This window comes from Balaenoptera musculus, chromosome 6 (assembly GCF_009873245.2).
Source record: "Balaenoptera musculus isolate JJ_BM4_2016_0621 chromosome 6, mBalMus1.pri.v3, whole genome shotgun sequence".
Lineage (NCBI taxonomy): Eukaryota > Metazoa > Chordata > Mammalia > Artiodactyla > Balaenopteridae > Balaenoptera > Balaenoptera musculus.
Window position 1 is genome coordinate 106212934 of NC_045790.1, and position 23751 is coordinate 106236684.

The window sequence follows — 23751 nt, forward strand, 5'->3', positions numbered from 1 at the left end:
GCCTGAGCTCTAGAGCCCGCGAGCCACCAACTACTGAGCCCGCGTGCCGCAACTGCTGAAGCCCACGCGCCTAGAGCCCGTGCTCCACAACAAGAGAAGCCACCACAATGAGAAGCCCGCGCACCGCAACGAAGAGTAGCCCCCGCTCGCTGCAACTAGAGAAAGCCTGCGCGCAGCAACGAAGACCCAATGCGGCCAAAAATAAATAAATAAAATAAATAAATTTTTAAAAAAGTAACAATGCATTTTCTGTTCTTCACGTGTTTTTTTGGAGAAAGGTGTTTAGGAGGGCATGTTGTGTCAGTGTGATGGGAAAGATCATGGGGTTTGCAAGCATTAAAAACTGTGAGTTCCAGTTCTGGCACTAACTAGCTGTGACTTAGGGCAAGTCACTTAATCTCTCTGAGGCTCTGTTTACTAGTATGTAAAATGGATATAATTCTGCCTCCTCACAAAACTATGATTAAGATACTTGATTAATTGTAAAGCATTTTAATTTTATACATAAAATGTTAGTTTTAATTTTTCTTCTGTCTTAAGTTTTCCTTTGAAGTAAAATAAGCTACTGAGGATAAAGAGCTACCTCTATAGCTTCTGAGTGATAATATTTGATATATGTCTTAAATTTCTAAATTTTTAAAATAGGAAATATATATGCATGGTGTAAAATTCAATGGGTGCAATATACAATATACAGTGAAAATAAGTTGGCCTGCCACCCAGTCCCCAGTCCTGTTACCCTACACTAATGAAGGTTACCACTGTCACTACTTTCTTATGTTACCTTCTAGAGATGTTTTCTTCATATGCAATGTGTATGTGTGTATCCCTGTTTTGTTTTTTAAATTTTTTTTATAGCCTCCCTGCTTCTTTTTTTTTTATAATTAATTAATATATTTTTGGCTGCGTTGGGTCTTCATTGCTGTGCAAGGGCTTTCTCTAGTTGAGGTGAGCGGGAGCTACTCTTCTTTGCGGTGCGCAGGCTTCTCATTGCGGTGGCTTCTCTTGTTGCAGAGCACGGGCTCTAGGCCCGTGGGCTTCAGTAGCTGTGGCTTGCGGGCTCTAGGGCACAGGCTCAGTAGTTGTGGCACACGGGCTTAGTTGCTCCATGGCATGTGGGATCTTCCCAGACCAGGGCTCGAACCCGTGTCCCCTGCATTGGCAGGTGGATTCTTAACCACTGCACCATCAGGGAACTCCAAGAAGACGTTGTTCTTAATTATCTGCTAAAAACTTATTTTTTTAAAACTGTCTCTTTTATATCTATATAATTCAATTGGAATTTATTTTTTAATATATGTGAGTTGTATATAGTGTGAGTAAAATTAATTTTTTCCCACATGGATACGCAATTGTCCCAGCACCATTCTTCATAGTAGTATTTTGTTAGCCTCTGTCTTAATTTCTATAGCTATATAGAGCTGGCCCTTGAACAACACAGGTTTGAACTGCATGGGTCCACACATGTTTTCAATAGGAAATACTACAGTACTACACAATCTGAGGTTGGTTGAATCTGTGGATGCAGAACTGTGGATACAGATGAACAACTGTAAGTTACATTCAGATTTTCTGCTATGCAGAGGGTTGGTGCCCCTAACCCCACACATTGGTCAAGGGTCAACTGTAATAAATTTTGATATCTGGTAGGACAAGTCCTTCCTTCCACATTACTCTTCTTCAGGAGTGTTGTTGGCTAATCTTGGCGCTTTGTATTTCCATATAAATTTTAGAATTAGCTTATAAAGTTAGCAAAACAAAATTTATTAAGTAAAAAAAGCAGGGCTTCCCTGGTGGCGCAGTGGTTGAGAATCTGCCTGCCAATGCAGGGGACACGGGTTCGAGCCCTGGTCTGGGAAGATCCCACATGCCGCGGAGCAGCTAGGCCCGTGAGCCACAACTACTGAGCCTGCGCGTCTGGAGCCTGTGCTCCGCAGCAAGAGAGGCCGTGATAGTGAGAGGCCCGCGCACCGCGATGAAGAGTGGCCCCCGCTTGCCACAACTGGAGAAAGCCCTCGCACAGAAGCGAAGACCCAACACAGCCAAAAATGAATAAATAAATAAAAATAAATGTACAAAAAAAAAAAAAAAAGCAGGTTACTCGATAGTATGAGAATACTATACCATTTATTTTTAAAATAAGCTTTACAAAGTATTAAGTTTCTATTTAACTTATTTCTGTATTCTAGAATTTCTTTAATTTGCATGAATTTGGCATTTAAAAATTTGTTATCAGGAGTAAACAATTTCCATTTTGAAATGACAATTTATGATTTATCAGTATGATGAAATATTATGTAGCCATTAAAATTGTTGATATCTGATTTTCAAAGAGTATATAAATTGTAAGCATGTTACTTTTTTTGTCTATACCTTTTGTTATTAAAAAAATCTCTGTTTATCTATCAGGAGCTTAACAAGCTTGAAAAACTTTGAGAACTTAAAACTAAGTAATACAAGACAATGAAAAAAGTTGTCAGTGAAAGATGTAAAATATGATTACGTTGAAGATATTTCATACATTATAATTAGTCATGGGCTAAATTCAAATACAGATAATGCACGAAAGCTTTATGCTCCATTAACATTACAGCTCCTATCAGTCTGGACATCCCTTGCACTGGTAGAAAAATAAGTTTTATAGTAGATTTCATTGTGCTGAAGTGTGAGTTGCATGATTTATGATCCTGTTCTACAGGAAATGATCCTCATTTCCAGTATTCTCAAGTTTTAGGCTTTTATCCGTTGTCCTTGATTTAGCCAATAATTTAAAATTCCTTGGCAAATGTTACAAAACCATACGACTATGTGAATACACTGCCTTAAATCATAAGCTCCATCAGCTTCATAGTAAATCGACCTCTGAGTATCACTATTTCTGAACCTGCCAGTGGGGGCCAGTGCAGGACAACCAAGGGCCCAGAGCATGGAGTAGGGCTGTGACTGGAATCTTGTCCTTTACTTTCAATTGGACTGTTTAAGTGCAAAAAGGACTTTATGAAGGATATTTTGTGCCACCTGTGTATAGGACAGCTTCCATGTCTGTCTCTCTGGATTTTCCAGAGGTTTAGAAAAATTTTCCCATTAAGAAATAACATATAGTTAATTCACATGTATTTTTTGTTATTCAAAACGTGATGAGTCAACCTAAATGTCCATCAACAGGGGATGCTAAATTAACTAGGGTAGATTGTACTATGGAAATATTGTGCAAGGTTCAAAACAATGAGGTAGATTTTTATGTATCTATATGGAAAGATGCCAGGATTTACTATTACATGAAAAAAGCCTTATAGAACATGGAACAGTATGTACAGTGTGATTCTATTTGGGTTAAACAACCCGCCACCAAATCTGGGCAGATACCTATCAAATTGACAAGAGTGGCTCCTGGATGGAATTGGGTGGGAATCAAGAGGAACTTTTGACTTATTTGTATTGTATACATTTTTTTAAATTTTATTATTTATTTATTTATTCTTAAAATTTTTATATTGGAGTATAGTTGATTTACAATATTGTGTTAGACTCAGATGTACAGCAAAGTGATTTAGTTATACGTATACATACATCTATTTTTTTTCAGATTCTTTTCCCATATAGGCTATTACAGAGTATTGAGTAGAGTTCCCTGTGCTATACAGTAGGTCCTTGTTGATTATCCACTTTATATATAGTAGTGTGTATATGTTAATCCCAAACTCCTAGTTTATCCCTCCCCCCCACCTTTCCCCTTTGGTCACTGTAAGTTTGTTTTCTAAGCCTGTGAGTCTGTTTCCGTTTTGTAAATAAGTTCATTTGTATCATTTCTTAGATTCCACATTAAGTGATATCATGATATTTGTCTTTCTCTGTATGACTTACTTCACTTAGTATGATATCTCTGGGTCCATCCATGTTGTGTATTGTATACATTTTTAAGAACAAGAATTAATATATTACTTGTCAGATTGAAAATAAATTTTATAAAAGAAATGTAAGAAACAAAAAACGACTAAGTTAGCCTTTAGCATTGAATGTTTGCCTGCTGTTTGAGTTTGAACTATGTCAAAGCATAACATTTGTGTTTTGCTTTATGGTAAAAAGCTTTGACCTACATCCTTTGGCTTTATCCTCATAACAACCAGACGGGATAGATAGGGTTGGTGACGTTTCTGTTTTACAGTTGAAAATACAGTCTCAGGGACTTCCCTCGTGGTCCAGTAGGTAAGACTCCGAGCTCCCAGTGCAGGGGGCCCAGGTTCCATCCCTGGTTGGGGAACTAGATCCCACATGCGTGCCGCAACTAAAGAGCCAGACACCCTGTGTGCCACAGCTAACACCCGGCGCAGCCAAAACAAACAAATAAATATTTTTTAAATTTTTAAAAATAAATAAAAAAAGAAAATACAGTCTCAGAGTTCATTCTCTGCTGTACTGGTTTCTATCCATGTTATTGCTATATTTACGTATCACCTAGTTTATAATTTAATTGACTCAGATGAGACACTAAGATTAATCTTTGCACAAGCTGTAGCTATCTACACCCAAGTATGTACTGCTTCAAATTAATTCATTTCCCAAACTGTGTGCCAAATAGATTTAAAAAATTGCACATAGATGAAGTCCTTGTTTTTCTCCCTTTCATCTTGCTCTCTCTCTTCCTAATTTTTATTTCTTCCTGGATATGGCCCTGCTTTTCTTTCTGGTATGGTTTGCTCTCAATTAACTGTCGTATTTCTTTCCTAAGTATAGATGCATAATAACTTAAATGTTACTTTTCCCAGGGGCATGTGTTTTTAAATTAGGATCTCTTGAGGAACAGCCTCCAAATTCAAACGAATGCAGGTATTGGACTAGATGATCTCTGATACTCAGCTCTAACATCCAGGATTCAATGTTTCTAACACTAAAGATAACATTTCAGGGGGCTTTCATGGATGTGAGGAAAAAATATTTTTGTCCAGAAATACTTGCCAAAGACCCCCAAATCACTTGGCATAGCACCTGCTTTCTTGTCTTACCTCCAAGACTGGCTGTGCACAAATGAAGGAAAGAACATTAAAAAAAATTCTGAGTGTGTCACTCCTCTCTGCTTCTGTGGCAGAGTGGTCTGCAGAGTATGAGGTTGAGCATGTGAAGAACTGAGCTCTGATCAAGATCTGGTACGAATTCTGTGACTATGGACAAGCAATTTCATATCCCTGTATGTCAAGGAAGGCTGAGTGATGTAGTGGAAAGAAAAAGGCTTTGGCCATGGTTTACTGTTTATTCATCCCATTCATTTTTTTTTTTTTAAAGAAGATATGTATTACATCCTAGGTAGTATGGCAGGTTCCAGAGAGACAGTGGTGAATAAGATGGGGTTCTCTGCCCTCAAGGAGTACTATTTATTGAGTGTCTTTTCACCTCTTGAGTTCACTTTCCCCTGTGTAAAAGGCATTGAGAAAAATACTTCATATTCCACAAGAATTAACTGTTGTTGTGATCCATTGTTCTAATGTGCAGGTTGTGTTCCTTGGATGTGCTGGCTGGAAAAAAAGATTGAGAACAACTTACCTAGTTCAAGCTCTTCATTTGTAGGTTGACAGAGAAGGGCTCAGAACAACTAATTGACCATCCCAGTGCCCTTTTTACTTACTACACACAGTGTGGTTTCTTCACAACCCTCAAGAGCTTTTTGCAACTTTTGGGGCCCTTTCCTTTCCCCTTAACCTGGCCTGTGTGCTCCAGCCCACTTATAGTACTGTACTCAGTGTTAAGTGAGAGCAAATTGTGAATGCATTCATTTTGCTCAGGCTGGGTTCTTCCTTAGCAATCCTCACATGCCATTTCTTTCTTCAAATCCAACCATTCAGTAACTCCCAAGTGTTACTTCCTTCTTAAAGGCATGGCCCCTCAATTTGATGAAGACTTTCGCCAGGAATCTGGAGCACTTTGTACCTTAGCTTATTATTATGATCCTTAATCTGTGTGAATTATCCTTTTACCCTAAATTGTAAACCATATCCTGTTGCTTTTTTCATTCCCTTGTTGCTTTGGACAATGTTTTATAACAGAGCAGAGGAACAATCTTTGATCTGATGGAATTCTTGATTCAGTTGAATGGCAATATGATAGCAATAATACCTGACCAGTTTACCATAGAATGCTCTTGTGGTAATAAAACAAGGCTATAAATCTGAGGCAAATTTTGACAATTTTTAAAGATAATACATCAAGGAGGATGACTGAATGGAAAGCAGTCTGGGAGCTGAATCAGATCTGAAATTGTTGCAAAACTGACACCTTTCTTTTTTTTTTTTTGGTCTGGAGACTCCTAGTGTTGGAGGATATAATCATTGTGTTCAATTTTTTGAAAGACTATCAAGTGGAAAACATTCTATATCGCTCCAGGCAGCATAACAACTAGCAATGGAAGTAAAAGGGAAGTAGATTTTGGTTCAGCAGAAGAACTTTCTAACATTTAACGCTGCCTAACAGTTGACCAGGCCTCCTTACTTAAGGAAGTGAGCATCCTGAAATTTGAACTGTTTGAAATAGAAGTTGGATGACTATCTGGCTGGAGTGTACAAGAGGGAATTCCTGCCTGGGCCGGAGGTGGACTAATGATCTTTGGGCTGTCTTCCAATTCTAAGGTTTCTAGGACTGTTCAGCTCAGTTAACTTTATGTTTCAATATATCTGAATTGTTTTTATAAAAAAATTTGTATTAGATAAATTGTCAATCGACCTAAAAAACTGTATGGTCAAGTAAAATTTGATAAAAGGAGTGGGAAATCAGGTTTAAGACTGAAAATCCAGGTAACACAAAGGCAATTAATGACCCTTTTGACAGAAAGGAAGAAGAGGGGTGTGTGAGTGTGTGTGTTTCAAATGATGTGTTCTGGCCAAGTGACACTTGTTATCTAAAACATAAATGCTCTAAATTGTTTTACTTCACACATACTTGCTCAGCCGGATTATTCACATCCAGCAGTACCGTACGCGGAAGCAAGGGCGAGTGTTTGGTGAACAATTTTCCGGAAGCCGTTTCGCAGTACCCCAGCAGCTCAAGACGGCTCCAGCCTGCAGCGGACTTGGGTGGTAAAAGCGGAAGAAGCACCGCTGGCTGCCGGCCTGAACTACTAGTCCCAGGGGCCCCCGCGGCGCCGCGCACGCGCCATGGCGTGGCGGCAGCGCCGCCGCAGGACGCAGGGAAGCCAACTAGCGAGTGGCGGCGGCGGCGGCGGCGGCGGTGGCGGTGGCAGTTCGCCGCGAGAGCAACGGCTCCGAGGCCGAGTGGCGGTCCTGCGCAGACCTCGGTGCCCTCCTCCGCATGATCTTCTTGGTGAGTGCACGTCCCCGATCCAGCCTCGCGGAGTGCGTGGCTCCTTGCCTGGCGGCCGTGCTGCTTCGGCCTAGGGCCGCAGCCTGCGCTGACGGTGGGCCGCCGGGTCCAGCTGACCCCTGGGCCCTTCCCTGCAGTGAGGGGAGAAGTGGGGGTGGGGGCACACGGTTAGGTCCAGGGGAGAGATGTGACGGCGCTCAGGGGCCAGGGCAGCCTGGGGCGGACTGGAGGGAGGGACGCGTGGGGGATGGGGTGGGAAGGGACAGGAGGACCGCGGGGTGGCTTCGGGTGAGAGGCAGAGGCGAGCGACCTGGCAGCCAGGGAACTGAGTATGGAAGGCGAGGAGGAGGTGGAATGTCTTCGGAGTGCCGCTGGTGAAGATGTCTTGCTTCGGAGACTCTTGGCAAGCTGGACTCACGGGTCGGGCAGCCCACCTACCAAAAACGTACACACCATACTTGGCATCTTTCCACTTCCTGTTGGAGGTCTGTAAGTGAGGAGCCGTTGGTTGCTTCCATCTCCTTTCCTTCAATTTCGCCTTTTATTGACTGGCAAAATTTAAATGGGTGCTGGATAGGCAAATCATAGAAATAAACAGGGTTCTGTGTATACATCTGCGTAAAAACAGGGAGGCATGGTGGTATGTTCAGATGAGAGCTAGATCAAAGGAGAAATCAGTGTTTTTATTTTAAAATTTGTGGCAAAAATCAGTTAGAGCAAGGTTTTGAACTAGAAAGGATTTTTAACCTGGGATTCACCAGTTGGTGGATAGAAATCAGGGGCTCCTTGAACTAGAATGGGGATAAAATCATGTCTTTATTTTTATTACCTGATAACTGTATTATCATTTCCTTCAATTATGAATATAAGCAACAAACTGCAGTAGAATTAGCAATGCCTGTGACTTTGTAACCAATAAAAATTACAGATATTTTTGTGTCATGTTTACAGTTGTTGCAGATATCTCAAAATATCATTTGTGATATACTCCAAGAAGCATTTTAAAAATATCATTTATGCTTATAATTTTTTTGAATTATGGTATTACTGGATCCACTGTTAGATCTTGTTACTTAATGTGATAATAAAGGTGTACATATATTGCAATATCAGGGTTTTTTCATTGTTTTGCTAATATTCAGTATAATTAGTTTTTTTTGTAATCGCATATATTTAATTATGCATTTAAAAGCAATCTGAGAAGGGGTCCATAGGCTTTACCAGACTACCAAAGAGACCCATGGCACAAAAAGATTAAGAATTCCTGAAGTAGAAATAAGTTTTGGGGATCTGTAAGTCTGCCTGGAAGAATATTTTTCTCATTAGATAAGAAAAAAGTCAAGGCAGATAGGACGATAGTGTAGATGAAAGAGGGAATTTTGTCATCAGGGAAGTAAGAGAAAAGATTTGACTGGGATCAGAGTAATAGTTTTGAAAGATAGAATAGACCACAGATATTTCTTTCAGGGTACTGGGGCATCGGCAAAATAATCTGAGGAAGAAAGGGAAGTGAGTACTTTGGCCCTTAGATTTTTGTGTTAAGGCATCTCCTAGTTCCAAGTGATTGAAGGGGTTGAGCCCTCCAAGCTCTTGTATAAGCCTGTGAAAGAAAATTTTAGCATGTGCTGGTTTTCTTTAAGTCATGTAGATAGTGTGGCTTTTAAAGGGGTGAGGATATTCTAATTTTTCTTTTTTTTTTTTGGCTGTGCCGTGTGCGGATTGTGGGATCTTAGTTCCCCAACTAGGGATCGAACCCCGGCCTTGGCAGTGAAAGTGCTGGACTGTCAGGGAAGTCCCCATCTATCCTTAAGTGAAAAACTGCAGGATCTCTCTTCAAGTATATTTTCCTATTGCCATTCTTCTTTTCATATATGATAGAAAGTAAATGTGCAGATTATAGAGTTGAAGAGTTGCTAAGTCATTTTCTTGAAATTCCATTTTAAATTCTTGTAGTTCAGCTTCATTTTGGCATCAGACTTCTCACTGACAAATCACTTTTAACATTTTTTCAGAATATTCGTGATTTGAAATTTGCACCTGTTTGTAAAGCACCTGTCAACATCTTGTGTGAGATTTTTTTTTCCTCTAAAATAATAGCAGTAATGAAAAACCACTACGGCAGACTATTTCTGGAAAAGATTAAGGGGAGGATATGGAGAATTGAAGAAGAGTATTTTGTGAAACAGATATTGGTGCTGAAGTAGTTTGTGTTGAATTAAACACACCGTATTACAAATCACTGCCTTGGTGAGGTCTTGCCTGATACTTTCTGGGTCCTTACACTGCCCCCTTGGTCATTCTTTCCCCCCTGCCCCTTTATTTTATTTATAGCACATATCTATCTGGCATATTATTTGTATATTTATTTTATACATAAAGGGTCAGGAAAATTTAGATTGGAGATACTACTACTGAATGAGAGAGTGGGAGACTGGGGAGTGCTGTGTGGAGATGCCATTTGAACTGGACCTTCAGTCATAGATGTGATTAGCTGTAGGGATATTGGAGAAAGGCTTCAGGTGCAGGGAACAACTTGAACAAAGACAAGGATGGAGGAGTTTGTAAATCAAATAAACATCTAAGTCAGTCAGCTTGCCTCCCTTCCTCCCTCCCTCCCTCTCTCCTTCCATCCATCCATCCATCCATCCATCCATCCATCCATCCAGTGTGTTAGGTCTGTAAAAGGGAAAACGGGAGAAAAGATTATGTATAAAGGTGGCTTGGGACGAACAAAGGCTGAAAACTCTAGGCTCCCCAGGTGATAGTATGTGACCGTTTGCCTCCAGGTGGATCTCTCCCTCCTAGAGCCCACAACAGTGAAATTGCTCACAGGGAACCTGAATTCTATATACTGAAGAACCAGAGAGGCAGCCTGGGGAAATGAAAAGAGTCTGGGCTCTGGAGTCAAATAAATCTAGTTTTGAATTCCTTGTTTGCTGCATGATAGCTGAATGATTATGCAGTAAGTTATTTGACTTTTCTAAACCTGCTTCCTCAGTTGTAAAATGGAGGTGATAAATAGCTATCACACAGGATTAACTCCAAAAATAATAATATATGTAAAACCTCAGTAACATGGCTTTCACTCAGTAGTTGGTAGTTATCTTTTGGTGTTCCAGCTTTCAACTTGGTTTCGTCCTTTTCCACCTTCATACCACATCCCTGACTTTAAAACAAGTGCTACTCTTCTGGTGCCTTCCTGGCCACTGTCACAGCGTTGTCACTTCCCACTTCACCCAGTTGGCTCCACTGTGAGTTTGTGAGCAGCTTTCCAGTGATGGCACTTAGCAATTTACCAGGTGATGCTGCCTGATAATGGCATTCTGGAAACGGCAACAATATGTATGAAATTTTATTTGGTGAAACTAACAGTACAAAATTTGTCACTCTTTAAACATGATGTGCTTTAGTTTAAATTGGTTTATTTGGAAAAAGTACCCCTGATATTTGCAGAAAATTGATGCAAAAAGAAATATTCCTAAGTGTAAGATGTTTCACTTTTATTTATTATTATTATTCTTTTAGGAGTGAGTGTATTGGGGAGTTGGTTATACATTACGATTCTCCAAGATAAAGTATGATTTTGGGGGGGGGGCGGGTAAAAGTCTGATATAAGTGGAATCCTTCTTACTTGCTTTGGAAAGACCAAAAAAATTGAAAAAATTTTTTTCTTAAATGATTAAATTTTCCCCTTCAACTTTATGGTTTTTTCACCCACACATTTCCTTCTCTGGAATTAATTTTCTCTTAGGTAAGAAGGATTTCAGTTATGTATTTTTTTACATTTGAACTACCTAAACTTGTGTTTGCATAGAATTATTTGTGACCTTAACTCTTTAATCCTAATCAAGATATTTTCATTTGTAAAGGAACTAGGATCAATACTTTCTGTATTGTGTACACATTTTAGATGAAGCTTTAGACACTAAATTGTTTGATTTCTGGTTTTTAAAACTATAGATAATTAACATTTCCTTCTTTATGTTTACCTATATTTTCTGATTTTTTTAAGTATGTTTCAATATGTATTATGATTTTGTAAAAATATTTTCAGAAGGGTAGTTCTTCATTGTTTCTAAGCTGAAACCCAGTTTTGAACTCTGCAAGGCAAAGGTCAAAAGTAGTGGTGAATATCTGTTGATACTTCAAGTTCTCATATTTAATATATATAAATGAACAGTTGAGCAAATGTTTAAAAAAAAATACAGACTTCTGAAGGGTCTCTATAATGTATTTTTTCTTTTTTTTTAAGTTTGAAGATGAACCAGATAATTGTTAAGTATTTATACCTGAAAGGAAAATATAACTTAATACTAACACTGTAATTAAATTATGTATATTAAGCCAAAATTATCTTCATATTCACCTTTTTTGTCAGCCATTTTAAGAAGATAAGCCTCTACATAAAACAAATGAAATATTGCCATTTGCAGCAACATGAGTGGACATAGAGAATATTGTACTTAGTGAAGTAAGTCAGAGAAAGACAAATATATGATATCACTTATATGTGGAATCTAAAAATAATGCAAATGACTCTATTTTCAAAACAGAAGCACACTTACAAATATAGAAAACAAACCTATGCTTACCAAAGGGGAAAGGGGATGGGGGAATAAATTAGGAGTATGGGATTAACAGATTCAAACTACTATACATAAAATAGATAAGCAACAAGGATTTACTGTATAGCACAGGGCACTATATCCAATACCTTGTAATAACCTATAATGGAAAATAATCTGAAAAAAAGATTTATTTATCTAAATCACTTTGCTGTATACCTGAAACTAACACAATATTGTAAATCAACTATACTTAAATAAAAAGAAAAAAATATGTAAGGCTTTAAGCATACGGTAACTGTAAAAACAGGCAAGATGTCTGTTCATTAATCTAAGATGTCTGTCTGAAAAGGTGCTTGCTTGGTCTTGCTCCCATGTAATGCCTGTACACCCACGCAGGAGACTAGTGGGAAGCGTGTCGTCAAACATGTTCAGTTCTTCTTTTTTTTTCCCTTACCTAATTTATGTTTTCAGTTTATTTTCCGTGAATTTTTGAAAGGATTAATATTGGAAAATTTAAAGGACAAATTTAGTTGGGATATTAGCCTATTTCCTTTTTTTCAGGATCAGAACCAAATTATCTTCTCAAGCAATCTAAATTTTATCCAAATACATCTATTTTAAAAGTTTTTAGGACTTAGGCTAAAGTCATCTATTTTCAACCCACTTTGAACTGTCTCCTTTCATTTTCTAATGCAGAACTCTGACCCATTTCTTGATTTTACTTTCACTGTTTATAAATCCTGACTACCTGACAAAAATACATGAGGTCTAAAAGTCATAGCACTTAAGGCACAATTGCAAAATGTTTACAAATATGGATTTCTATGTCAGAAAAGCTTAGGAAAGAATAGATTAATTCTTTTTGCAGACTTTATTTCATCTTTACCTCCTTTAGAACCAAGGAATCTAACTTCGATTTCTCTAAAATAAAGTGCCTTTTAATATCTAATTATTCAAGGGTGTGGTGGGCCAACTTGGATTCTGATGGAACGTAACTTATTAAGTAAGTCTCCCTCTGAGTAAGTTTCTATTCCATCATTCCAAAACATCATAATAACAGTAATGACAGTAATTGCTAACATTTATTGACTTCTATTTATTTTTGAAAAGCTATTTAACTAACAAGATTTTCTTTTTTTTTGTTCTGGAAGGTTCCTTTTAGGTAGAACACAGTGATAATAATGCTGTCTGAAGTTTGATAATAAATTTTTTTTTAAATAAATAAATAAATTTATTTTTAAAAACCCACAAACATCCAAAAGGAGGTATCAAATAAACAGTTGGATAGACACATAGATCAGTATCAAAAGATTGATAAAAGGAATGATGCAAAACATCTATGAACATTTTTGCACAATCATAATATAGAGGATAAAAACTGGACACACAAAACGACATTAACGATAGCCTGATCTAAAAAAAAAAAAAAATGGTTATGAAGGAACCTAGGAGTAGCACAGATGTAGAGAATGGACTTGAGGACACGGGGAGTGGGAAGGGTAAGCTGGGACAAAGTGAGAGAGTGGCATGGACATATATACACTACCAAATGTAAAATAGATAGCTAGTGGGAAGCAGCCGCAGAGCACAGGGAGATCAGCTCGGTGCTTTGTGACCACCTAGAGGGGTGGGATAGGAAGGGTGGGAGGGAGATGCAAGAGGGAAGAGATATGGGGATATATGTATATGTATAGCTGATTCACCTTGTTATAAAGCAGAAACTAACACACCATAAAGCAGAAACTAACACACCATAAATGTTTGTAATTTTATGAAGTACCATTCTGGTAAATGTGATGACATAGACATGTCAATCTGCTGTTTACATGCTTTCCTTAAATTTGAGGGTGTACCCTTGGATCTTGAAACAGGCTTTACCAGTATTACAGCTCAGCAAAAATGCAGCTGAAGCTCCAAGTTCTCTTTCTGCTCTTCTGTTTGGTAGTTTTGTATACCCACTGTATTTATGGAAGAAGCTAAGTTTACGCTGGGGACCAAAGCTTCCTCAAAGCATGTGGGTGGTGAAATCTTCCTCTCAAGAGTTCTAAGGGTCTTAGGTTTTTTTTAACTATTTGGTTTATCTTGATCTCCAGATTTATATATGTCTTAGTGAGATGTCATTAGAGATTGTTGAATAAGAGGAAATTAGATTTGGTGGTATATAACTTCAGACTAATAAAATTAATGAAGGTTTAAATAATTATGAAAGTTCCTGATACGCATTTCCAGATTAGGTGGACATTTTTGTGTTATTTATTGCCTTTGGGGAAAAAAAAAAGGATATAATTTTAATACCATTGCAGTTCTCCTTGTTGGTGTGTAGCATGTTATTGTTGAATTATACCTAGAAATTAAGTACTGTGTCCTTTTTGTTGGACTTGAAAATTTCACATTTTTTATTATTCACAGAATTTGTCTGGTCTTGAGTGTTTAAGTAATTGTACTAGTATATCTTTCAGCAGGGGAGCTCTTAGTGCCAAATTTTTATTATGTTTTCCTTTTTTAAAAAATTTAAATTACTAAAGTAATAAATGTTCTTTGTTAAAAAAAAAAAAGAACAACTAAAAACAATGCAAAAATGAAAGCTTTTTTCCCCTGCATGTATATTCATATGCTATATGATTTGGATTTTTTCTTCCCCCCCCCCCCAAATTATAGTTAACACTTGTTCTTGCTAAGTGCTTTACATATGTTAACCTGTTAAACCCTCACAAACTTATGAACATACCCTACGAAGTAAGCTTCAATTTTACATCCGTTTGCAGATGAAGAAACCGAGGCAAGGAGAAGTAATTAGCCAAAGGTTGCTTAGCTAGTGAGCAGCAAAACCTAGATTTGAGCTCAAGTCGTCTTGCTCTGGGGTTTGTGTTTTAACACCTGTACTGCCTCTGGGATCTTACCATGCATATCGTTCTGCAGTTTGCTTTCTTCACTTAGTGGTACGTGGTAGATACCTTTCCATGTACCTCTACCTCCTTCTTAATAATTACGTAGTATTCCATGGTAGGGGTGTACCATAACTTACTTAGTGTCTTTCAAACTTAATCTTGTTTAACAGTCCCATTAGTAATGATTTCAAGTACTATTTTAAAAAGCCAAGGTTTTTGAATGGAATAGTGAGGATACATTAGTATTTACTAAGTAATGCATATTAGCTGTCCAAATGTTTTGATATTCTGTCAGTTGTGTGGTCTAATAAAATCTGAGCTTAATCCACAAGCCATTTATTATGCATGAATTTCATTATTTTTGTGGTTTGTCTTTTTTATTTCTGGAAAATTAATTAATGTATTGGGGGTAAAATTGACATCTGTATTTTATTTATTCACTTTTGGTAGGGTCTGGAGTTTTGCTGTCATAACAAGAAGTCTTGTACTGTTAATTTGAACTTTGGATACTATCTGGCTTTATATTATATACTTACATCTTCAAAGTAGTGTGCCTTTCAGGTCCCTGTACTTGTGCCAGGAATAGTTGGTACTAAGTCCATTCTTTTTTTCTACAATGTTTACTTTTGTTTCAAAAATACCAACTAAAGATATTAAAGTATCAGTTGTTTCCAATTTTTTTCCCCTCTCATGATATACGTTTCTTAATTGTGAGGAAATATCTTTTTTGGTACATTAATAATTATTTCAAACATGCTCCTTGGGAAGTTAGTAGATGTTTTCAACTTAAATTTAGTTACTGTTCTTCAGTCATTTTGGAATTGAGTTAGCAGCAGTTTGGCTGATTCCTAACTGGAGCATTGCTCGTCATCATTCGTCACTTATTTACTAATTTTTTAATAAATTCAGACATTGATTTAGCACCTGCTAAATGCCAGTTTCTCTGCCAAGTAATGGGGATACCAAGATGACGATGTCCCTACTTTAGGGAACTTGGAGTTTTGTTGAGAAAACAACATTTTGTTGCAAATAGTCTATGAGAAAGTATCTGAGTCAAGAGATTGGTAAGGGCTCCTCAGTTTGAGCTGGGCCCTGCTGCCTACGTGGGGCTCAACTGACCACTAAAAGGAGTAGGCAAAGGATTCTAAATAGAGGGTATGTGGAAATCCAGTCTGTGACAACGACTCAAAAGTGTCATTAGAATGTCATGTATCCCTGTGAGAATGTGGGTCCCTCAGGAGCAGACCTTAACCTGTCCGGTTCCTCAGTGCCTAACACTTCGTAGGTGTTTAATAAACATTTTTTGAATGCATGAGTGAAGGATGTATGTTAAATGAAGCTTACTGTGCTTGTCTGTCCATTTTTTGGAAAAAGATGAGCTCATTATTTTTAATACCTAATGATTTTTAGAGTATGTAATTTAGCAAAACATAAAATGAATAAGAAACTATTCTTGCATTGGAGGAGGTAAGTCTTGTAAGGGGAAACACATTTAGGCAAATCATTGTAATTCAACATGATTATATTTATAAAAAAATATTTGCAAAGGACACCCATCTCTGGTATGAATTGGTTAGGTCCCTTAAAAGTGGTGGGTAATTAAAATAAATCTTCAAATTAAAATTATTTGATTGATAAAATACAGCTAACATTGTAGTAGGTCATTAAAAAATGGCAGTTATGTCCTTTTTTGCACTATCACATTAGTATAAATAGTACATAAATACTATGATGAAATGTACCTGTTTAATGAACAAAAAAAGTAACTGACAGTTCTGTCAAGGTGTAGGCATCAGTATATAACAAAGTTAACCATGCTTAATCCTTGAGTAACATCATGATTTTTCCCAAATCTGCAAACTGCTTATACTATTGTTTATTTTAAATGTCTTTTTTTTTTAAATTTGGACACCTTTAAAAATTTTTTTAAAGAAGCTTTATGTTATTACCATAATGAAAGGCTACCATCTCTTGCCCTAAATAGAAAGCAACTTGAATATAATAAAAACAAAGCAATGTTATAAAACCTAGCTTGCTACTGTTTGCAGAAGGTGCTGAGTTTGAGGCCTCTGTCTTTAATTAAAAGCAGAGATTAGCAAGTGTTAGGGAAGTGTTGAAGAGAAATTGGCACCTTGCTTAGATTTTCTGCATGATGTAAATAGAAGAACTGAAAGAGACTTTAAAATGGGGTAACTTTCCCACTCAGTGTCATAAGGGAGGAAGGATGCACCCTGTTTGTTGTCAGGAGCAGTTCCCCCAGAGCTTCACAGAGGGAAGAGATTTGGGGGCCAGGCCTTAAAGGAGAAATCTGAGTTCACTTGAAGGTAAGGAAGATCTGAGCCTCTTAAGCCTAGATAATAGCATCTGCAAATGTTGGAGACTTTAGGATATAGTATGGCAGCAACATCTGATTTTGGGGAAGTGGAGAGATGGTGGGAGATGAGATAGGAGTTATAAAAAGAGGGATTTATGGTTGAGAGCTTGATACCCTGTAGCATATTGTTGACATTATCCTGTAAGCAGTGGAGAGTAGCATAACAAGGTTTGTGCTTTCGGAAGATTGCTTCCAACAGTAGGAAGGAGAGACCAGGAAGCAGACTATTGAGATGATGAGACTCTAAATAGTTTGAAGGATTGGGAGGAAGATGATAATCTTGAATTTTCCGAACCTTCTCCAATAAAGGGCCATTTTAATCTTATGCGCTCCCACATTGGAAGAAGGCAGATGATATGCTAAGAGTATAGATCACTTTGACAATATTGGTTACTATCTGAGGTTACCTGCCCACAGAAAATCCCAGTTAGCTCATAGAGAAAGAGAGTGAGGTGACCAAGATGTTCTGGAACCAGTTAGGGAACTTGGATCTATCTGGAGATTCGTAGAGTGTAAATTATGGGAAGGGAATGGTATCCATAATTCCTTGTTTTTCCATTGAAAAACTGAATTCCAGAAAGATTATATTAATCACTAGAGATTATATAGCTAGTTTTGAGCTCATTGTATTTTACTTTAGAGTGCTATACCCAGAACTCTGTTAGTACATTTACATCTTTTTTTAAATGTTTATTTATTTATATATATATATGTATTTTTTTTTGGCTGCGTTGCGTTGGGTCTTCGTTGCTGTGTGCGGGCTTTCTCTAGTTGTGGCGAGCAGGGGCTACTCTTCATCACAGTGCACAGGCTTCTCGTTGCGGTGGCTTCTGTGTTGTGGAGCACGGGCTCTAGGTGCACAGGCTTCAGTAGTTGTGGCTCGCGGGCTTAGTTGCTCCGCGGCATGTGGGATCTTCCCAGACCAGGGCTGGAACCCGTGTCCCCTGCATTGTCAGGCGGATTCTTAACCAGTGCACCACCAGGGAAATCCCACATTTAAGTCTTAAAAGATATTTTAGATAGGGACTTCCCTCCTGGTCGGGGAACTAGATTCCGCACGCATGCTGCAACAAAGACCCAGTGCAGCCAAAATAAATAAATGAATACTAAAAAAAATTTTTAAAAAAAAGATACTTTAGATAGCACCTGCTGTGTGTGTGTGTTTAATTATCAGGGTAATAATCTAGATTAGTCCCTAGTAACTTTTTCTAAACTTTCATATACCCTTTCTTTAGTAGAATTTAGGTCATTTAGTCCTGAAGTCCAACTAAACCTGACTTCGTCAGGCAGTTTGAAACTTTCCAAGAAAGAGGGAGTTGTCCAGCTACTGACTGACATATTAATAGTTGTTGAAAGAGTGGGGTGATTAGAAGAAGTAACCTTGACTGTAAATTAAAGCACTCACTCTTGGGAGGCAAATGGCTTGGTGGGTAAAAGCTGGGTGAACCAGATACACCTGGATTCTAGTCTCAGCTTTGCTAGTTATTAACTTGACCTTGGGAAAATAATTTAATTTCCTCAGTTTCCTCATCTGTAAAAAGTGGCTAAGAATACTTACCTTTCACGAGTGTTACACAGGTTAAATGAGAATGTCCATGTAAAGCACCTGGTTGGTGCCTAGTACATGACGAGCCTGAAATGCATGGTAGTTATTATTGTTTTTGTTTCCTAAGCACCCATATGCTTTACTACCACCAGTCAAAACTCTCCTCTTCAGGCTCAACCATTACTACTTATAATGGCTTTTTTTTAAAGTTTGATGTTAAATGGAAATTAACATAAAAACTGGCTTTTCTTAAACAATTCTGGCTAGGAAATATATTTGCCTTGCTTCAATTGACCAGGATTTAGTGCAAAATGTAACATAGTTGTGGAAATTTTGTGTCAGGAAGTTTCTGTATTTCATTTCTGATCACAGTGAACTGAAAGATAAAATAGTCTTAGTGTGATAGTTTAAACATCGCAATGTGTTACCAGATATAAATGGGTTCTGGGACATCATGGGATAGCTGCTAATCCTTCTTCTAGATGGTGGTTGTTGGAGACTGATAAATTATAGTGTTCACATGCATTTCTCAAATTTGTATATTTTTTTCATACTGAAAAAAGTTGCTAAATTGGATGCTTGGTTTTAGAATTATTTATGTAATTTATTTATTTTTTGGCTTTGTTGGGTCTTCATTGCTGCGCGAGCGGGGGCTACTCTTTTCTGCACGAGCTTTTCATTGCAGTGGCTTCTCTTGTTGTGGAGCACAGGCTCTAGATGTGCGGGCTTCAGTAGTTGTGGCATATGGGCTCAGTAGTTGTGGCTCGAGGGCTCTAGAGTTGTGGCGCACAAGCTTAGTTGCTCCGTGGCATGTGGGATCTTCCCGGACTAGGGATCAAACCCGTGTCCCCTGCATTGGCAGGCGGATTCTTAACCACTGCGCCACCAGGGAAGTCCTTGTTTATGTAATTTTAAAAATTTAAATAGACTTTACTTTTTAGAACAGTTTAATTTACAGAAAAACTGAGATGATAGAACAGGGAGTTACCATATACCCAGAATCAAGTGTCTGTTATTATTAACATCTCATATTGATGGCGCATTTGCTACAATTAGTGAGCCAGTATTGATAATTATTATTGACTAAAGCTCATACTTTATTCAGGTTTCCTTAGTTTTTTAAAAAAATGTTTTTATTATATTTTATTTTTAAATTTATTTTTGTCTGCGTTGGGTCTTTGTTGCTGCGCGCGGGCTTTCTTCTAGTTACCGTGAGTGGGGGCTGCTCTTCATTGCGTTGCGTGGACTTACTCATTGCAGTGGCTTCTCTTGTTGCGGAGCATGGGCTCTAGGCGCACAGGCTCAGTAGTTTTGGCTCACAGGCCTAGTTGCTCTGCGGCATGTGGGATCTTCCCGGACCAGGGCTTGAACCTGTGTCCCCTGCATTGGCAGGTGGATTCTTAACCACTGCGCCACCAGGGAAGCCCTCAGATTTCCTTAGTTTTTACCTGATGTCCTTTTTCTGTTCCAGGATCTCATTCAGGATACCACGTTACATTTAGTTGTCATCATCTCTGTAATTTTTAACCGGATCATCTTAGACACATTAATTTATTTGCAAAGCATGCTTTATTCTCAAATTTCAAAGCCATACCTGTGTGTGGCATATTATGTTACTAAAAATGCTCTTTGACTGAAGATAGTTGGTCTTTAATTTCACTTTTAATAAGCCTTTTACAAGTGTAGGTTTCATCATGTTAGCAAGTTGTCTGTCTCACCTCTTTAATTATGACTCTGGTATTTCCCACTTATTTTCATGGAAAGGTTCGTTTTGGTCACTTCTGTCATGTGATGACATGGAGTATGTCTCATTGTGTCCTAGTGAAATGATGAAAATTACCCTACCTCTTTTTTTGGGTGGGTGGTGCCTGCACCGCACGGCTTGTGGGATCTTAGTTCCCCGACCAGGGATTGAAGCTGGGCCCTCTGCAGTGAAAGCACCGAGTCCTAACCACTGGCCTGCCAGGGAATTCCCTACCTTACCTCTTTTTAAAAAAAAAAAATTTATTTTTATTTTATCTTTGGCTGCGTCGGGTCTTAGTTGTGGCACGTGGGATCTTTTTTTTTAAATTAATTTATTTTTGGCTGCTTTGGGTCTTCATTGCTGCGTGCGGGCTTTCTCTAGTTGCGGCGAGCAGGGTCTACTCTTCATTGCAGTGCACGGGCTTCTCATTGCGGTGGCTTCTTGTGTTGTGGAGCTCGGGCTCTAGGCACGAGGGCTTCAGTAGTTGTGGCTCGCAGGCTGTAGAGCGCAGGCTCAGTAGTTGTGGTGCATGGGGTTAGTTGCTCCACAGCATGTGGGATCTTCCCGGACCAGGGATCAAACCCATGTCCCCAGCATTGGCAGGCGGATTCTTAACCACTGTGCCACCAAGGAAGTCCCTTGGGAGGCTTTTAATTAGAAATTTTCATCAAAGAAAATATGAAACATGATTCTCATTCCATAAAACATTTGAAATAAATTCCCCCTACTTTAGAGTCCTTCTTTTGAGTCACAGGGGTTTGTTCAGGCATAGTTGCTAACATTTATAATATGTGTATCCTCCTTGAAACTTTTAATGTATTTTCTAATTCACACATTTCACCTTATCAGGTTGTGCTTCCTCTCCATGCTCTGTATTACAGTAGGTATGCTTGCTTATCAGCAGTTGACAGGCTTTTTCTGTAAAAGGCCAGCTAGTAAATATTTTAGGCTTTGTGGGCCATATGGACTCTGGCAACTATCTAGCTATGCAGCATGAGAACAGCCACAGATAATACATAAACAAAGGGGCATGACTGTGTTCCAGTAAAACTTTATTTATACACGTAGGCAACTGGTCGAGTTTGGCCCACAGGCTGTAGTTTGCCAGCCTCTATACTGTTGTTGGAAGGATACAAAAACCCCATGTGCTTCACTCCTTCAGCTAAAATCTCCCTGCTGGGCTCTCAGTGATAAGTCTTCATAACGTGAGTTGAAAAGCTTAAAATCTGACTTGACATGTATGGGTATAATTGCTTTTATTTTTGTAGAAAATGTGGCAAGTGCAAGTGAGCTTTTAAGAATTTTATAGAATTTCAAAGTCCAATTTTTGACCACTCCAAAAAGAAATTATCTAACTTGGAAAATGCTGGCAAATTTCAGGGAAAAAAAATTTTTATTATTGTGAAATGTGCCTAATGTTAATTTAAAAATCCTTTGATTTTACTTATGTTCCTTTTCTCAGAGCACCTTGTGACAATGCAGTTAGCAAAGATATGTGAGAACTTCTTGTGTTTGGCCGTGGTATTGGGGGTTGGGGATACATAGGTCTAAGAGATGTTCTCATCCTTTGAGGGGACCCTTCATTCTTGCTGGAAGGACAAGATATAGACACTAAAGATGAAAATAGGGAATTCCCTGGCGGTCCAGTGGTTAGGACTTGGCGCTTTCACTGCTGAGGGCCTGGGTTCAGTCTCTGGTCGGGGAACTAAGATCCTGCAAGCCGAACACCTCGGCCAAAAAAAAAAAAAAAAAAAAAAGGTGAAAATAGAAATTAACAGTTCCAATTTAATGGCATGGATAAGCACTGCTTTAAGAGTTCGGAGCTGGGATTTATCACTGGGGGCAGACTATATGGTTGGGAAGGAAGGTTTTATTGAGCCAGGCCTTGGAAATTAGAAGGAGCAAATAAGGTGATATAAATATAAACATGAAGGTGAATTGAAAATAAAAATGAAAAGGCAGATTTGCTGGAACAGGAGGGTTCATATAGGGAAATAGTGTGAGATAGGACTGGAGGTGAGGGTTAAGGCAAGGTTGGCCCTTAAACATTAGGTTAAGGAGTTTGGAAATTATCCGCTAAGAAGTAAGGAATAAATGTAAATTTTGAGCACTTTTGTTTTTCCTTTAAGTCTTCATGAAACTTCCACATAATATATTTAATGTTTTCAGTACGGTGTGCTTATTTTAATTAGCATCTATTGATAATTTCATAGTGTTTACCTCTTCTTTTCCTGTCCATCAAAGACTACACCTCTGTTCCTCCTGTGTTATTTCTACCTCTGCTTATGATGTTTCTAACATGAATAGGTTATTGAAATACCTCTTTTTCATTCATATATTCATTCAGCAAATGTGTACTACTGAATGCTCGTGATGTGACGGGTTCTATTCTAGTCAGTGTGAATAGGGCAGGGAAGAAATTAGGCAAAAATCCCTCCTCTTAGGGAGTTTACATTTTCTTGGGGAGATGGACAGTACATAAGATAAATAAGTGAAATGTATAATATGACTAGTGCTAACAAGAAAAACTAAAGCAGGGAGAGGTAATATGTGTGTGTGGCAGGGCAGGGGTTGGAATTTTAGGTAGGGTGACCAAGAAAGACCTCATTGAAGAAGATGACTCTTTTTTTTTTTTTTTTTTTAAACTTTTGGGTTTATTTATTTATTTATTTTTATTTTATTTATGGCTGTGTTGGGTCTTCGTTTCTGTGCGAGGGCTTTCTCTAGTTGCAGCAAGTGGGTGCCACTCTTCATCGTGGTGCGCGGGCCTCTCATTGTCGCGGGCTCTCTTGTTGCAGAGCTCAGGCTCCAGACGCGCAGGCTCAGTAATTGTGGCTCACGGGCCTAGTTGCTCCGCGGCATGTGGGATCTTCCCAGACCAGGGCTCGAACCCGTGTCCCCTGCATTGGCAGGCAGATTCTCAACCACTGCGCCACCAGGGAAGCCCCGAAGATGACTCTTGATAAGACCCAAAGGAAGTGAGAGACCTGGGTGGTGAGCAAGTACAAGGGTACTAGGGTGCAAGTATACCTGGCATGTTGGAGAATATGGCTGGAGCAGAGTGAATGAGGGATCTGGTAAGAGAGTGGTCGTATGTCCTTGTTTATGTCTCTTGTCTCGATGAAATTATTAATAGTGTCCGCTTTCACTCCCAGTAGTGTCCTAGTTTGGATGGTAAGTTGTATGGTCTTCTGGTAATAGGAGGTGAGGTCAGAGAGGTAGGGGGGATGGAGGCAGACCATGGAAAGCCAAGAAAAGAAGCTTTTGGAGGATTTTGAGCACAGGAGTGATGTGATTTGACTTCGGATTTCACAGGCTCACTC

The 23751-nt window shown here is 38.6% G+C and overlaps 1 protein-coding gene across 6 annotated transcripts in view; it reads left to right on the forward strand.

Moving 5' to 3' along the window:
* Positions 1–7163: 7163 nt before the first annotated feature.
* The window catches only part of GAPVD1 (GTPase activating protein and VPS9 domains 1), a 73049-nt gene continuing 56461 nt past the window's right edge, over positions 7164–23751 (forward strand). For 5 of the 6 annotated variants that reach the window (XM_036854726.1, XM_036854729.1, XM_036854730.1 and 2 more), the window contains exon 1: positions 7164–7308. The gene's annotated coding sequence lies outside the window, so the exon portion shown is untranslated. The remainder of the gene's footprint in view (positions 7309–23751) is intronic. The other variant, XM_036854732.1, reaches the window with a different exon arrangement.